Source organism: Pelodiscus sinensis, chromosome 11 (genome assembly GCF_049634645.1).
Source record: "Pelodiscus sinensis isolate JC-2024 chromosome 11, ASM4963464v1, whole genome shotgun sequence".
NCBI lineage: Eukaryota > Metazoa > Chordata > Testudines > Trionychidae > Pelodiscus > Pelodiscus sinensis.
In genome coordinates this window covers 4,620,773-4,639,080 of record NC_134721.1, presented here as the reverse complement: position 1 = coordinate 4,639,080, position 18,308 = coordinate 4,620,773, and the positions used below count along the sequence as shown (strand labels likewise).

The 18,308-nt window shown below is 42.9% G+C and overlaps 1 long non-coding RNA gene across 1 annotated transcript in view; it reads right to left on the bottom strand.

Moving 5' to 3' along the window:
- Nucleotides 1–279: 279 nt before the first annotated feature.
- LOC102460386 (uncharacterized) overlaps nt 280–18,308 on the bottom strand; it is a 44,580-nt gene continuing 26,551 nt past the window's right edge. Inside the window, exons 2-3 of the long non-coding RNA XR_012906588.1 lie at nt 7,067–7,125; nt 280–1,080 (exon numbers count right to left, since the gene is read on the bottom strand). This is a non-coding gene — a long non-coding RNA (uncharacterized LOC102460386). The remainder of the gene's footprint in view (nt 1,081–7,066; nt 7,126–18,308) is intronic.

The window sequence follows — 18,308 nt, the reverse complement described above, 5'->3', positions numbered from 1 at the left end:
ACCTGAATGGCACCAGTGTAGCTCTCTTTTCCCTACTGCTTTTCACTTTCTGCATTTCATGGACTGTAATTTATACGAGAAGGGAGAACAAAATGCAAATCAGTTTCAAACGTGAAGCTAGCTCCAGCTGTAAATATGAAGGGATTAGCACCCCACCTGTTATTCTGAGCAGGGGCAATAATTCACACACACAAACATACCCACACATACACATACTAGAGCTCATTAATAACAAGACACGTCTTAAGTGAAAAACTGTTAAGAAACTAACATTTTTAATAGAGAGACTAGATCCATTAATCCCCAAGGGGACATCACAGGAATAGCTAGATTAGTGGGGTAACCTCTGGCCTGCGGGCCAATCGGGGTTCTATGTGTAGCCGAAAAGACAGGTGTAGGGTTGGCAGATTCTGTTGGTTTCCATCCACATAGCTTTTTTCCTACCAGAATTACTCAAGTGACATGTATGTAAAGCGAGGTGCAGGCTGACTGCACACAACACTCACTGTATGAGCCATGCACTCTGTCTGCAGCCAGTCAAAGCGCTGCTACAGTTCAATCATCACATTCAATCGGCAAATTCTAGGTATGCAAACATAGTCAGCAAAACTGCCCTACCTTGGGCGACCATCTTTGTTACGACAATCTTGCAGCCCACTGAGATGAAGGAGGACCACTCATGTGGCCCACTCATTAGCCTCAGTTGCACATTGCTGACCTAGACCAATGTGAAGCAACATGCCACAGTACTGTTTGGTTAAATTAGCCCTAGAAACAGCCAAGTTTCTAGCACTGTGTGACATCTGTTCTGCTTTTGCCATCATGTTCTTCCTCTTCAAATATCTCCCCAATCTCCAGTTTATTAGCCTAAAGTCAAAAGCTCAGGATCTAATTCCACACCGGATGTGTTTTCTTCCAATAACTCCAATAACCACACGGGCTCCATTGCCATACTATGTCACTTACTCACGCATGAACAGACTCTATTGCTCTCACGCAGTCTGCAGCACCACTTCTTCAGTTACGACCCAAGGGAAGCCAATTTTCAGCATGCATGGCCAGGCAGATTCCATCACAGTCCTGCAGAGAACAGACATGAAAAGTCACACTATAAGTGATACTCAGCAGGTAGTTCAAGAGTTTCAGGCCTCATTCCCAAGCCCAACACATGGTCCAGAAAACTAGATCTTACATACCAAGGGTCATAGTTGATTCTCTATTAACAGCTGCTCTTGAATCAAGATTGGGTTGGGGTTTTTTTTTATTTGGGGTTGTCAAGGCTTTTCCCTGCTGTGGCACTACTTGTGCAGAAGATGAGGGCCCACCAGAAATTGTAAAATACCTTGTGCCACCAAGGGCTTGTGTTAAAACCTTCCCAAGGTCACAGATTCCCTGGCCTTGGAGTGTTATCACTGCCACCACCCAAATGCAAAAACCTCTTTGAAAACCCAGAAAGGTGCACTTGGGAATTCCTTCCTGTAAGGGACCCTCAGGCTCTTTTAACCCTTCCCCTGGAGAGAGCTGGAAACCTTAGCTGCTGCAATCAGCTGAAAAGGAAACTTTAAATTCTAATTGTAGTTTGGCAGGGCAATCTCAGGCATGTACACACAGATTGTTCTGTTTTTTAGGACATAAAAATCACCTTTTTTGAGACCACAATTTGATTCCTATTCAAAAAAACACATTGGTGAAACATGCTTGTTTGCTAGGAGTTACAAAGCAACTGAAAAAGAATTAAAACACGGAGAATTGCTTCCCTGGGATTCAGTTTGGAGAGTTACAGAGTAAGGAGGTAGTTACTGTGCTCAGCACAGAGAAGTCCAACAATCCCAAAAATAAAGAAAACAACCTGACTGCGTCTGACTAAACATTTCCTGTTCTACTCACATATCTGTAGTTTTAGGACTTATTTCTGCGTTAGGTCACTAGCTTCCCCATGCCTGGCTCCCTGGCTTATTTCATGTCCTCCTAGGCTCTTCTCTGGACACACAACAGGAACACAAGGGCTCCTCCCATTCATCACAGGGGTGAAAAGGAAGAGGGAAAGAGTATGATAGTTATGTTCCATACCAAATCAGACTAGATGATCACAATAGTCCCTTCTGGCCTTTGAGTCCATGAAGCAATGGGGTCCCATTTTGTCCTCACATACAGAGGTAGAAAATGGGTGACACTTTCAGCCTCTCACCCAAGCAGCTACCAGACTGCCTGTCTCACTGACATATCACACCAAACTGGCTCTTTCTGTTAATCACTGCACCTACAAGAGCCATTACAATGTTTCCCACCCATGGGGCAGGTGTACTAAGAAAAAACAGGAGCATCCTCAGCCTGAGATACATACAACACTCCAGAGAGCATTTGCAGAGATTGTTTATTTGCACGTTCCTATAGAATAGACACCTGAAAGTCATTGCTCAATATATAGTCAGTTGATTAGTGATGCTTAAGTGAAATGATCGAGGTCAGAGAACTGAGACCTGGATTTCTTTTCCTCACTGATAGTTTCTCCTGCACATTGCCCATAGTGGTGGGACATAAAAGAATAGGCTATTTTTCAAAGCAGCCTCCCCCAAATTCTGCCTCCCCACATTTCCCACTCTTTCAAAACTATGGACTTGATTTTCCAAATGGCATGTATGTATGTTGATTGGTTAGTTCTCAATGTGTGCCAATGACACAAGTGCCAATGACACAAGCAATGCTGAAGTGCGTGTATGGGTGTTGCTAGCCTGTCTTAGACAGGAGGTCAGACTATCGATCGTCCCTTCTGACTGTAAATTCTAAGCTGGGGAGGGCAATATTTAAGCAGATATTTAGATGCACAACTTCAGGGGTGCAAATATAAAGGTGACTTAAGAAAATCTGGCCCATGTTACACATCTGGTAAGAAAATAATTCAAGATGAATTTACTGTTGCAGCAGGGGGATAATATTTCAGTTCTAAACTAAGGAGAGGAGGGGGTGGACAGCAGGACGTAAGCTTGTGTTCAGCAGCCTCAGATGGGAATGACAAACTGCAGCTTGCCAAAAGGGTGGGGGAAAATCTCTACGGTTTCTTTGAGTCTCTTTTTCCCCTTGGTTTCTCAAGAGTAGGGTTTAAGGAAATGGTGAGAGGTGTTCCAGCTGTTTTTAGAGTTAGACCACCCTAATTTGCTTATTTCCCTCATACATTTCTCTCTTCTTACCTGTGAATTTCCTAGGGCAATTGCACCCCCTCCCCCAATGCTCTCAGACACAAGGGTGTAATTTTAAAATTAGCTCAAGACAAACAAAGAGTGCCCAGACTTCCTGAAGAAATTCCTGAAGAGAACATGAGCTCCTGTGGAACTTTCACCTACTCCTGTCCATATTTTCATTTCCACAATTAGAGCTCTTGTTATCTCATTTGAATCTCTGTCCCATCTCTCTGCAGTTTGCCTGACCCCATTTCCACATCCAGCAATGTTGTTTCCATTACAGGCCTCACAAGAGAAGAGTGTTCTTGACCTTCAGTCAAAGAACTAAAATCTGAAAGAGCTACACTAAGTTCCTAATCCAAGTTATTATAGAATCATAGAATTCTAGAGCTGGAAGAGACCTCAGGAGGTCATCAAGTCCAGCCCCCTGCCCAAGGCAGGACCAATCCCAACTAAATCAACCCAGCCAGGGCTTTGTCAAGCTGAGACATAAAAACCTCTAGGGAGGGAGATTCCACCACCTCCCTAGGGAACCCATCCCAGTGCTTCACCGCCCTCCTAGAGAAATAGTTTTTCCTAATATCCAACCTAGACTTCCCCCACTACAACTTGAGACCATTGCTCCTTGTTTTGCCATCTGTCACTGAGAGACCCTTTCTTTCAGATGGCTTCCAAAGACCCAAAGGGCCTGTTTGGTAGCAATCACAGAAGACGTAGATGGGACTTACTACCACTCCAAGAACTTCAGTGCTACACACTCACCAGAGGTCGGATTCCGACAAGCACTGAACATCCTCATCTCTGGAGCCAAAGCTGGACAAAGCCAGAGAAAACTGAGCTGTGGAACCCCTAAATGCACAAATTATAGAAGGTTCCATGCCATAAACAGGATGCTGATGCTGTGGAGCAGCAGCCTAGGGATAAGAAAGGAAGCTTTACATCAGAGCACCATGCAGGAAGGCTGCACAGTAGTTTTGAATTTTAAATGAGAATCAGAATGTATTAGCAGTGAAAATCTGCTTGTCGGGGAAATGGCACATGTGGCAAGTCAGATGCAATGTGATGAAACCCACCTAAGCAAATGCCAAATCTAAGAATAGATTAGCTGTGTGTCGACCCTGTTGTCTTTTTATCACATGTGTGTTTATTCAGTAATGATAGAAAGGCTGTTACATAAAAGAAAACCACCTGCTGCCAAACCGTAACCTTTGCTGCACAGCCGAATACACTGCTTAACTAATTTATGAGAATGCTGTACAGGGTATCCCCGGTATAAGTTGCCCCGGTATACACCCGTTCCACATAAAGTCGTTGCCATTTGTAGGAACTGATGCATTATAAGTCCTCCCATTCCCCGCTATAAGTTGTGCGAAACACTCCCCCAATTTGCTTAAATGGAAGTAAGCCACAGGAAAAAAAAATCCCCACTTTAAGTTGTTTCCCTATAAGTCCAAGTTTTTTTGAACATATCTTGGACTTGTAGCGAGGATGGCCTGTAGTTAAGGTTACACTGTACATGCCACATCTTGAAACAACAGAGTGTTCGGTGCTATGATACGATCCCCAGAAGTGTTTATCATTGTAAACGCCTAGCAATTTGGCACATTCCCTGATGAAGACAGAAATACAGTTCAAATGGAACTATGTGGACTTTTCCCCAGCTGAGGATCTGGCGGTATATTTGGCAGTGGGGAGGTATTTTGTGCATCTAAGTTTCCCCTCTTTTAGTCATCTCCATTTGCAATCACTGGTCCTTTTGCCTTGTTATTGTTATTTGTCTGGAATCTAACTCATTTTTTAGTAGCTCCCAATAATTCATAGGTGCTCTAATTTCACTCATCACCAGGCCAAACTGCAGTGGTGTCTATTTTGAGGCCACTTTTTCCCTGCTGAAAGAATGGGCGGTGCCGCATGCATTCCCAAGGATGGATTAGCACGGAGCCGCAGGACGAGGCTGTGCATAGAAAAAGTACTGAAGTGGTTAACCTAGTTTATAATCAGCCTTGGCATCACCATAGCAACTTGCACAGATGCAACTCTTATAATCACTCCGAAGAAACTGCAGCTTCCCAGTGCACACCCACAAGTAGCTGCTATAATAGAGTTTCTGTCTTGGTCATCTCCAAATGGGTGACAGTATAATGCATGGGAAATTAACAAGAGGCAGCAGAACTGTCTCAGACACTACAATTTTTGCCATTATTGCTATGAATCTAAATCAACCAGTGCTTTAAAAAGGTTACAACATTTCACACCATGTTCCTCAATCCCCAGCTATACCAAGAATATTTTCCAAAGCATATTTGAAGGAAATGAGATGAGCTCACTTATTCTGACTAATAAAAGGGACATTCATACAAAGGTGACCTAAATAATCACATCGAAGAGGTACTACGTAGCATTTTTCTATTGCATAAGCAAGGGAACTGTGATTGCCCTTGACTCTCATTGCCTTCAGAATCATAGGCTTGACCTAAAGCCCTCTAAAGTTAATGTGAGACTTTCAATTTACTTCAGTGAGCTTTGGATCGGGCCCCACATTTTCAAATACATACATGTAGTGTCATCTGCTTCTTTGTAACTTACGGAGCAAAGCGAATAATTCTTAGGAAATAATGTAATAGATTTTTTTGCCTAGTTGCAGATTATATTAGAGCAATGCCAGATCTGGGTGAATACATTCATTATTCAGAATGATTCACCAGAGAATGTTGGTAGATAATGGAACTGGCTGAAATGTTTTGATTTTCAAAAATCTGACCTAATTTGAATCGAAATTTTGGGCCCAACAAAGAGAAGGTGTGGCAGAAGAACTGACCGTTTTAAAAATTTTGCTTTTAAAACCTGCCCTAGTGAATAGCTCTTCTTGTAGTAACAGTTTATGAGCTATTCATCGAGCATGCTCACTATGCAGCATTCAAGAGAATTTTGTTTTGAAGGGACAGATAAGTCATCTGATATTACTTCTGTTTCTTGGTTGTATAACGCTTCAACCCAGGTTTCCAGTGTGAATGCTCAAATTTCACATTCATGGAAATTATCGGTTTCTCCTAGCACTTCTGTTCATGAGCATGATGGCTATTTTGCAAAGTGGGCTCTCCTGAGAGGTTGATGTGCTGGCTCATGGCAAGGGGTGGATTTCAGTCAAGATGAACACAAAAGGGTGCAGCGCGAACTTGGTAATTTTATTCAAATGAATATTTCGAACAGCTTCCGATGGCATTTGCTCAGTTCAGCTCAAGCAATATAATTGGATGGAATTTGTTAAGCGGTTTTCGAAAGGCTAAAGAATTACCTTTATGTCACAGAAATGTTTCAGAAACCTGACTTACGCTGCTAGGCCTAAGATGCAGTGCTGTGCTTACTCAGCGGCAAGAAGCTGTCCATTGAATGATTTCTTCCCCACTTCTGGCTGTCTTTTAAGGGTCAGCGATCACATTCTTTGTAATCCCTGAGGATTTTCCAGGCCATCTATTACATCGACCTGAAATTCTATTTTTCATATACAAGCTGCTGAGCTGCTTTGCTAAGATCCTAGAGCAGCGCTAGCTGATGGGGAAGTACAGGCCCTGATCCTAGAAGCACAAGGCAACCCTTACATCACATGACAGCTCATTTTAGTCAAGGGGGGGTTTAGTCATGGTTGCACTCAAGAGGATCAGAACCCTTCATCATTTTTCAAGAGCCTCTGGGACATAAGATGCTCATGTCTTATGGGCCACCTCATAGTCAGATGCTATTTTTATAATTGTGAACAGGGAACTATTCTTACTACTGTTTTATGGTTACTGTATTAGCTTTCTAATTCCAATCCCTGCACTCACATCTTCAAGCAAATTTCACACAGTTGGAAAAATGTCAGCAAATCTAATGTGTGTGATACTTACTGCTGCCACTGGGTGCGGAGTGGTGTAAGAAAAGTCTTGTTTATTCTCCATCAGGTTTCCTATAAGAGAGAGAACAGATCAGTGGCAATTCATTGTTTTAACTTTACTTTGTACATGCACGTGACCATAGCTTCATTTAACTAGCTGAGGTGCATGGACAATTCACAATGTTTACAAGAACATAAGAATGGATCATATTGGAGCAGACCAAATGTCCATGTAGCCCAGTTCCTATCTTCTGACAGTAGCCAAGGCCAGGTGCCCCAGAGTGAATGAACAGAATAGGGAGTCATCAAGTGATTCATCCTCTGTTGCCCATTCCCAGCTTCTGACAAAGGCTAGGGACACCATTCCTGCCCATCCTGGCTAATAGCCATCGATGGACCTGTCCTTCAAGAATTTATCTAGCTCTTTTTTGAACCCTGGTATAGTCTTGTCCTTCACAACTTCCTCTGGCAAGGAGTTCCACAGGTTGTGCATTATTTTTGTTTGTTTTTGACTTGCTACCTATTAATTTCATTTGATGACCCCTAGTTCTTGTGCTATGTGAAGGAGTAAAGAACACTTCCTTATTTACTTTCTCCATACCAGTCATAATTTCAACCATGTGTTTACAATGCAACTCAATTCTGAGTAACAGCTTCACTACAAACGGTTTCCCATATAACTTGACAGAGTAAAATGACCGCAGAATGAAACCCAGATTAAGAGGTATAGGCAAGTCAACGTGATTTGAAAAGAGATGCACTGTCACAAGATGAGGAAATAAAAGAAGGCTGGTCCAGATGGCGGAAATTACCAAGAAGGTTACTGATGGCATAGCATAATCATCTGTGGTAGTGTTATGCAACAAGACCAAAGGAGTCCACTTTCACACAAAAAGATGGAGCAGAGAAAGGAGTGGGGAGAGAGAAGTTTCTATAAGGTCTAAGAACTCTTTAGAAAGCTGGGCTGTAGAATTTAAAAAATGGTTATAATTGTTTAACATTTACATTAAAGCACATAGGTCCCAACCATGGGAGAAATAATACTCAGGACTCCACAGAAAATCTGCAAACAGTGAAATAACAGTCTGCACTTTATTAAAACTGGCTTTTGCTAAATGGGCCCAGTGTGAAGAATGTTCATATTTTTCTTGATGAATTTGCCACATAACTCATTCGCAAGCATGCGCATGCACCATACAAGTATTCCTTTAGATCACATGCCCTAACACCAAAATTAACATAAGAACATAAGAACGGCCAGACTGGGTCAGACCAAAGGTCCACCTAGCCCAGTGTCCTGTCTGCTGACAGTGGCCAATGCCAGATGCCCCAGAGGGAGTGAACAGAACAGGGAATCATCATGTGATCTCTCTCCTGTCATCCATTTCCAGCCTCTGACAAACAGAGGCTAGAGACCCCATTCCTACCCATCCTGGCTAATAACCATTGATGAACCTAACCTCCATGAATTTATCTTGTCCTTTTTTAACTCTAATGTTAAAGTCCTAGGCTTCACAACATCCTCTGGCCAGGAGTTCCACAAATTGACTGTGCACTGCGTGAAGAAAATATTGCTTTTGTTTGTTTTAAAACCTGCTACCTAGTAATTTCACTTGGTGACCCCTCGTTCTTGTGTTATGGGAACACAGAAATAACTTTTCCTTATTCACTTTCTCCATAACTGTCATGATTGTATAGACCTCTAGCATATCCTCCCCTTAGTTTTCTCTTGTCTAAACTGAAAAGTCTCAGTCTTTTTAATTTCTCTTCATATGGCACCCATTCCAAACCCCTAATCATTTTTGTTGCCCTTTTCTGAACCTTTTCCAATGCAAAAATATCATTTTTTAAACGAGTTCCACACATTTTCCATGTTCTGCCACTCTGTGAGCCCTTCCTGCCCCCCGCACAGTCTTGATGTTCCTCCAGCTGATTTTACATTTAAAGCAAGTGAATAGAAGTGAGCTCAGAGAGAGAACAGAAAGAGAGACTGCCCAGCTGTGTACAAATCCTGTGCCTACACAAAACATTTGATCTTGGGCATTCTGAAGTCTATGACTCCAATGGTGCAGCTCAATAGACAAACCTCTTAAAAAGAGGGATGTAGAAGGAAGAGAGGGGCCATTTGTGAGTTAAAAGTCAGGGAAGGGCCCTATTTTGGACTTTCACCCAAAAGCAGGGATCATTTTCAATTTTTTTTCAAGTGTAAAATACCCTGCCAGGAAATGAGCAACAAGTAAAATTGAAGCAAGAAGTAATTTCAAATGATCTGCAAATAGAATCACTCCTGTCACTTCACAACCTTGACTTTGCTGGGGGCCAGCATGACATGGGAACACAGTGAAAATGAAATTCAGATCCAAACTGGATAACTGCCTGCCCCCTACAGTGCAGCGCATAATAGCCAGTCCTTTCAGACATGGGTGTCTGAAGTGATGCACTAAAATATAAAGAGCTAAGCTGCTGTTACTGCCGATTGTAAAACCTGCCTCAGTGGTGGAATGTGAAGTGGTTCCCTGAAACACCAGGACTACCCACAAGAGCTTACCAATACCCAATGGAACACAAGCTGAGATCAATACACAGCCTGGGGGAAAAGTGTGCATGCAAAAAAAAAAAAAAGTTTAGAAATGTTGTCTGTTGCAAACAACAGTGATATATTGTAGTGTCCCTGGAAGCTTACGTGGAAAGAATTCAATAAGCCACGTTGCGTAGTTCAGACAACTTGATGAAATATTCATACCATTAAAGCGAGGAGAATGAGAAACCAGCACATCAACCGTTAGAATCCTCCAAAGCTACAACAGGCAAAGCTTTTCTTGTGAGGAGTATATCTCTTTTCCAGAAACCATCTCTAGCTTATTTAACCCCTCCCTGGTCTGACTGATTTCTGTCTGCCTGCAATATCCTCACCTCCCTATTATTTAATCTTTTAATATCTGAGAAACTCCCTTCACAAGTCAAGAGCTATGGGGATCCATTTGTCCTCTCAACAGCCTTCTGGCGAGAGGACTTCTCCTGAGCTCTAGCTTCCCTTGAAGCACTGCTATTTCACTGCCTAGGCTGATGCTATCTTCCTTTCGTTAGTGAATTGTGATGGGGGTATACTAGGTGGTCAGATGATCAGTACTGCCCATCACACACTTTACAGATGGTTTTTAAAAATCAGGATGATCTCAAGTGCCTGGTATTGAATGAGGATATTAACACTATAGGCATCACACAGACTTAGTAGAACAATGATAATCAATGGCACATGGTAATGACAGGTCATGCTGGTGTGAGAGTGGTACTATGTGTGAAGACAGCATAGAGCAGGGGTGGGCAAGAGGCAGCTAGTGGGCTGGATGCAGCCTGCCAAGCTGCCAGATCCAGCCCATGACTGCCTTGCCAGCACCCTTACTAGAAAGCAGCTGCAGCCGCTTTAAACAGCAGGCTGCTCATTGCTCTGCACACTGGGAAGGGAGGAAGTGCGCTGTCCCCTCCTCCTCCCGCCCCTCCCCCCCTCCCCCCCCCCCCCCGCCACCCTTGCAAAATCCCTCTGCTCCCATTGGCTAGTTTCCAGCTAATAGGAGCCGAGAAATTTTGCTGGAAGCATGGGCAGTGAGCAAAATCTCCTCCTGCCTCCTCCTCCTGCTGAAACAGAGCCACATGGAGCAGCCAGCCCAGCAGACAGGCATGGACCCTGTCTCAGGTTCCTGCTGGGCTGCTGTCTGGGAGCCACTTAGGTAAGCACCTCCCAGTCAGAGCTTGCCTCTGGCACCTCACCTCCTCTGTGCCCCCAACTCCCTGCCCCAGGTCATCACCCAAACCCTCTATATCCCCTCTCCCCACCTCCTCCAGGTCACAACTCAGTCCCAGACCCTGCACCCCCTCCTACACCTCTGCCCCAGGCCAGAACCCTCTCCTCCACCCATAACCCCTCCTGGACCCTGCAGTTCAAGTCCCTGCCCCAGATCATAACCCTCTCCTTCACACAAACTCCCTCTCAAACCCCACACCCCCTCCTACACCTGAGTCCTCTATCCCTTCTACATCTCACATGCCATCCCAGACCCCACACCCCCTCCATAGAAGTATGGCCCTTGACCACTTACTAAAATCTTGGATTGGCCCCCCATTAAAAATTATTGTCCATCCCTGGCATGGAGTCAAATATAACAAGAATCTTAAATTAGTCAAAATGTACAACAAAACAGCTATGGATAGACATGCTATGCTTCAAAAATAAGAGCACAGCAATAGGATACACTATTAACTACTTGACTGGGACAGCGGCCGTGATTGTAAAATGCTGACGATTGGAAAGACAAAATGTATGAAAGCTAATGCTTCAAATAAAGTTTACAAGATATAAGTTAAAAAGGAAGACAGTGTACACCTGGGGTCAAGCTTGAGTTACGGGAGGTTACAAGTATCGGTTTACACAGTTAACGAGATATGTAGCGTACTACCACAGAAACAGAAAATCCAATAGTGGGAGATTTCAGTTATCCCCATATTGACTAGGAACATGTCACATTTGGATGGGAGGCAGAGATACAATTTCTAGACACCATTCATGACTGCTTCTTGGAACAGCTAGTCCTGAAATCCACAAGGGAAGAGCCAATTCTTGATTAGTCCTAAGTGGAGCACCGGATTTGGTCCAAGAGGTGAATATAGCTGAACCACTCAGCAATATCAACCATAATTGAATTAAATTCCTTGTAGAGGGAGAAATGCTAAAGAAACTCACCACAGTAGCATTTCACTTCAAATAGGGAACTGCAAAAAATGTGGAAGTTACATGGAAATTAAAAAGGATCATTGAGACAAGTGAAACTGCTGCAAGGAAATGACAGTAATAAAGGCTCAAATTAAATGTATAGTCCAATTTTTTAAAAAAAACAGTAAGACTATCAGAGCTAAAAAAGAACTGAGGTGGCTCGAGGCAAAAAGGCCTCCTTTTTAAAATTAGAAGTCAAATCCTATCAAGGAAAATAGAAAGGAACATAAACTCTGACAAGTCAAATGTAAAAATATAATTAGGCAGGCCAAAAAATAATTTGAAGAGCGACTAGCAAACTAAGAGCAATTTTTTAAAATTACATTGGAAGCAGCAAGGCCAAACATCCAGTGGAACCACTGGACAAGCAAGAGAACACTCAGGTTATGTCTACACTAGGAATAATAACTCCCAAAATAACTATTTCAAAATAGTGTGTCCACTCTATTAGTCCGAAATTAGTCCGAGGCAGGGTCCCCTTAATGTGGCATGCTACTTTGACTTAGAGCCCTAGGAAGCACTGGGGAGTAATTAGTTTGAATGACTCTGGGGAGTAGCTATTTCAAAAGAGCAGCAGCGGAACGCCCACACTACCGCTATTTTGAAATAACTATTTCAAAATAAGCGTTATTTCTCTTGGAAAGCAGGAATACAGATTTTGAAATAATCAGCCCATTATTTCAAAATAATGGGCTTGGTAGTGTGGGTGTTCCGCTTGTTATTTCGAAATAACACCCTAATGCAGACCAGGGCTCAGAGAAGATCATGCCATGGAGAAGCTTGAATTCTTTGCATCAGTCTTCACAGCAGAGGATGTGAGGGAGATTCCCACACCTGAACAATTTTTTAAGGTGACAAAACTGAGGAGCTGTCCCAAATTGGGGTATCAATGGAGGAGGTTTTAGAATAAATAGATACATTAAACACTAATAAATCAATGGGACCAGATGGGATTCTCCCAAGAGTTCTGAAGGAACTGAAATATGAAAGTGCAGAACTACCAACTCTTGTATGTAACCTATTGCCTAAATCAGTTTCTGTACCATATGTCTGGAGGATAGCTAACATAACTCCCATTTAAAATAAAAGGCTCCAGAGGCTATCCTATCATAATTGGCCAGTAAACCTAACTTCTGAACTAGGAATGTGAACAACTAGTCAAGTAGTCGACTATCTGATAAGCAAATGCTTATCAGATAGTGCACTAGTGGACTATTTGTTTCCCCCCCACACCCTCGCTGTCTCAATCAGAAAGAGGCAGCAAGGGGAGTGGGGAGAGATGGAGGTGCTTCAAAGTGGCAGCACCATGTGGAGCATAGGGCCAGACCCCAGGCTCTACATGGCGCTGCTGCTTTGAAACACCATGTGCAGTCTGGGGCCACCTGAGTTCCCAGGCTCCCTCGCAGCATTTCAAAGCGGCAGCACTGCATGGAGCCCGGGGTCACCGGGGGGGGGGGGGTCTGCAGCTGACCACAGGCTTCCCAGGGTGCTGCTGCTTTGAAATGCTGCGAGGAGCCTGACACCGTGCTCCCCGTGGCGTTTCAAAGCGGTGGCGCTGCATGGAGCCCAGGGGGAGTCTCCCTGCTGACCCCAGGCTCCATGCGGCGCTGCCACTTTGAAACATCACGGGGAGCACAGAGCCAGTGGGGGACTGCCCCGCTGGCCCCGTGCTCCCCACAATGCTTTCACCTTTGAAGTGTAGCAACAGCCCAGGGCTGTTGCTACACTTCAAAGGCAGAGGCGCCCTTACTGACTAATCGAATAGTCTATGCAAATTGCATCAACTATTCAATTAGTCAATGAATCGAAATTTAACATCCCTATTCAGTATAAAGAAAGCTGTTTGAAACAATAGTAAAGAATAGATTTATGAGACAAATAGGTCAATACACTGGGGAAGAGTGGATACAGCTTTTGTAAAGGGAAATAGCACCTCACCAATCTATTGGAATTCTTTGAGGGAGACAATGAGCATATGGACAGCTGGTGTAGTGTTCTTGGACTTTCAGAAAGTCTTTGAAAAAGTCCCCACACAAAACTCTTAAGCAAAATAAGCAGTCACGGGTTAAGAAGGAAGGTCCTCTCACGAATCAGTAACTGGTTAAAAGATAGGAAATACAGGGTAAGAACAAATGGTCAATTTTTCACAATGGAGGTATGTAAATAGCATCTCTACTGGGAGCCATGCTATCCAAGGTATTCATAATTGATCTGGGAAAAGGGGTGAATAGAGTGTTGGCAACATTTGCAGATAATATAAATTACTCCAGACAGGTGAGTCCAGAGCTGACAGAGAAGAACTACAAAGGGCTCTCACCAAACAGGGTGAGTGGGGGACCAAGTAACGGAGGAAATTCAATGATCATAAATGCAAAGTAATGGACACTGGAAAATAGAATCCCAACTATACATACATAATGATGTTACTATACAAGGAAGCCCTTGGAGACACTGTGGATAGTTCTCTGAAAATATCTGTGCAATGTGCAGCTGCAATCAAAAAAGCAAACAGAATGTTAGGAACCATCAAAAAAGGATATATAAGAAGACATTACTAGGGGGCTGCTCCCTGCTCGATACGCTCACCAAACCCCTCTCTCTGGCCACAAAAAGCCTGATAAGGTCACTCTGCCACGCGGCAGGAAAACTTTTTTTATATATATAGAGAGAGAAATATCATAATGTCACTACATAAATCTAGGGTACATGGATCCAGGGTACGTGTACTGTGTGCAGTTGTGGGCACCCCATCTGAAAAAAAATGATATATTAGAATTGGAAAAGTTACAGAGAAGGGCAACAAAAAATAAGGGTACGGAACAGCTTCCATATGAGAAGAGATTAAAAAGCTTAGGACTATTCAGTTTAGAAAAAGAAATTAAAACAGAGGTTTATAAAATTATGAATGGTGTGAAAAAAGGGAGTAAGAAGTGTTCTTTACATAACACAAGGACCAAGAGTCGCCCAATGAAATTAATAGGCAAAAGGTTTAAAACACACATAAGGAAGTACTTGTTCCATACAATGCACAGTCAACCTGTGGGACTCATTATCAGGAGAAGCTGTGCAAGCCAAAAGCATAACTAGTTTCAAAAAAGAACTAGAGAAGTTCCTGGAGAATAGGTCCAGCAATGGCTATTAACCAAGATGGTCAGAAACGCAACACCAGGCTCCAGACATCCCTAAATTTCTCACTGCTAAAACGGATGAATCACTTGACAATTATTCTGTTTTGTTCATTCATAATGAAGCATCCAGAACAGCAACAGAAATGTCCCATAGCGGTAGCCCTGAATTGGCTGTTTATTTTGTTTCCTGGGGAGATTAAAAAACCCTGTTACCACAGCTTAGTGAGGTGTCAAAATGCCATGAGAACTTCTAAAGGGGCATTTCAAGTCCAAAGCCATAAAGAGGATAAAAGATTCTCTCAATATTATTGGGCTGTATAGCTCTTTATTGACCAGTAGTGCTGGTCATCTCAAATGGAGTATGGCCCTGCTTGCTATACAAGGCGTCCCCGCTAGAAGTCGCCCCTCTATCCATCCGTTCCCCACTAAAGTCGTTGATGCTTGAAGGAAATGATGCGTTATAAAGCCTCCCATTCCCTGCTCTTAAGTTGCACAACCCCTCACACCCTGCAATTTGCACAAATGGAAGTCAGCTGTGGGGAAAAAAATCCCCACTTTAAGTTGTTTTGCTATAAATCCAAGTTTTTTGGAACATATCTTGGACTTACAGCAAGGACAGCCTGTACAACATCCAGACTGGCTGGTGATGGAAGTTTATGTTTCATTCCCCATAGGGCCTGAAGCTATGAGCAGGTGCATCTGTGGAGGCAGAATAGCTCTGCATTGCTCAGATACAAGCCAGCGTCTGGAAGGCCCTACCTGTTTCTGGGCTTTGGTTTCACCTAGCTCAGGGTAATGTTAGTCTGACATTATGAACAAATGCGATGGTGATGAGCATTCCGGAATAAATTAAATTATTTTGGACCCTCCGATACAAGCTGCAACAGAACTGTCAAGTACCTAAGTTTTGTTTTCATTTGAGGCTCACATTTTGCAAAGGGCTCCAGTTTTATGCCAGCCTAGCCCCACCAGTCAGGGAGGATGCACTGGTGAAAAGACAGTATATGGACTGTCTAACTACTGGTCTTCAGTCACGCAGGCAAGAAAGCTGATCAAAGAATGCTAGTCAGATGATTTACTTGATGCATTTTGCACACATGCACAGAACCAGTGAACTAAAATAGCTGCACTCATGTATTTATTTATTGCCTCTAAGTTCTCACATTCTAGCCCCAAACTGAGAACTCCCACAACACTGCATCTGCAATGGACCATGTAAGCAAAATGCTTATCCCTTTTTAGGGATTTAGTCTCCATCACCATAATAGCTGACCCCTCCTAAATCATATTTATCTTCATAATACCCCAATAAAGCAGGGAAGTGCAGTGGTTTTCAAATTTTTGTACTGGTGACCCCTTTCACACAGCAATCCTCTGAGTGCAACACCTCCCTCCCCCCCCTAAAAATTAAAAACACTTTAAAATAATGTAACGCTATTATACATGCTGGAGGTGAAGTGGGATTGGGGTGGAGGTGGACAGCTTGTGACACCCCACATAATAATCTTGTGACCCCCTGAGAGGTTATGACCCCCACTGTGAGAACCACTGGGTTAATACCTTAACCACTGGACCGAGCAGTTTTGTAAACATGGCCTTAAGGCTCGGTGATTTGGCTCTCGTCATTCTTGCAAGGTCTTGATGGCCCAGTGCATTAAATTCAACCATCATTAATTCATGATGCTTTATTGATACCCAGATATCAATCAATATTATTTATTTGAGTGATTTTGAGTTTAGCCTATAACTGTAATTTCATTTTGCTACAGAAAAAAAATAACCCTTCCGCTGGGGATTAGGAGCATGACAGCAATATGCTCCAGCATACATTTTGGAGAGACATTCTGCATCTCAAAAATAGAACTTAAAGTGTTTGTGGCAAGGAATATGCTTAATTAGATTCATAGATGAGAACTCACCAGCTGTTCTGCAGACAAGCAGAAATATTTGAGATTTCTTCCCTCTCTGCAGAGACATAGAGATCTACTTCTCTCCCTGTTGTTCATCCTAGTCTAAATGAGTCTTTTCACATATATAATTATTATCTTTGCTGGGGTTCAGACAGGACAAGATGTCCACACAATCTCTATGCACTGTACAAATCTGGCAGGATTTGGGGCTTTTTTCAGCTCTGCTTACATCTTAGCTACATTTTCATGCAAAGGAGTTTCTGGATGTTAGACATTGCACACAGTTATGAAATGAAAATATTTTTGATGGAAAAATAACTTTTCTTTTAAGAAAGCTTTGGGAGCTTATTAAAAAAAACACTCTGCAGATAACTGACAAATGAAAATTACTCCTTCTTACCATCTCAAGAATATGTTTTTGCTTTCACGCCCTTTGTCCGGTATCTAGTACATTCTAATGGGGTCCTTTTAACTGAGAAAAGGAGAAATGACCTCTAGCACTATCTAGGAAGTTTGCAACAAATCCATGTGCTGTAGACAGGCTAGTATATCTAAATCACACCTAGGGAGCAGCTGTTTCTAGAGCCATGGCCTTCAGTGCCAAAACCCCAGATAGAGAGTAAAAGCGGTGGTGCTGAAGAACTCCATAATATCCTGTTAGTAGAAGGTTCTATATCCACTAGACACTCTCCAAAAAGGAATGAACAAACACTCGAACTATCTTACCCATTACCAAGATAGCTTCCCCAATTATCACCTCTAATACCATTAACTCACAAACATCCCACTCTCCCCACCTCTAATATCATCAATTCACAGACACTTACCTTCCTTCCTTCCCCCCCCCCGCATCTCCCTCCTGTTCTGAAATGTGATTTGTCCTTTTCATATGTGTTCATTTTTTTTTAATTGTATCCTTTGGTATATATGGTTGTGACTATTTTCTTCCACTATTTGATCTGAGGAAGTGGGTCTGGCCCACGAAAGCTCATCATCTAATAAACCATCTTGTTAGTCTTTAAAGTGCTACATTGTCCTGCATTTTGCTTCAGCTACCCCAGACTAACACGGCTACATTTCTCGCACCAATTACTTGTGGAAGAGGAGCCCTAGAAAGGCAGTGACTGCTCTCATTTCTCTGGAGCAGCAATTTGGTAGGCTCTGCGTACATTAGTTTTGTTATACAAGGGAGAATGTTACACACTCTGGCTGCGTCTAGACTGGCATGATTTTGTGGAAATACTTTTAACGGAAAAGTTTTTCCGTTAAAAGTATTTCCGCAAAAGAGCGTCTAGATTGGCATGGATGCTTTTGCGCAAAAAGTGCTTTTGCGCAAAAGCATCCGTGCCCAGTATAGATGTGCTTTTGTGCAAGAAAGCCCCGATGGCCATTTTAGCCATCAGGCTTTCTTGCACAAAAAATTAAGGTGCCTATCTACACTGGCCCTCT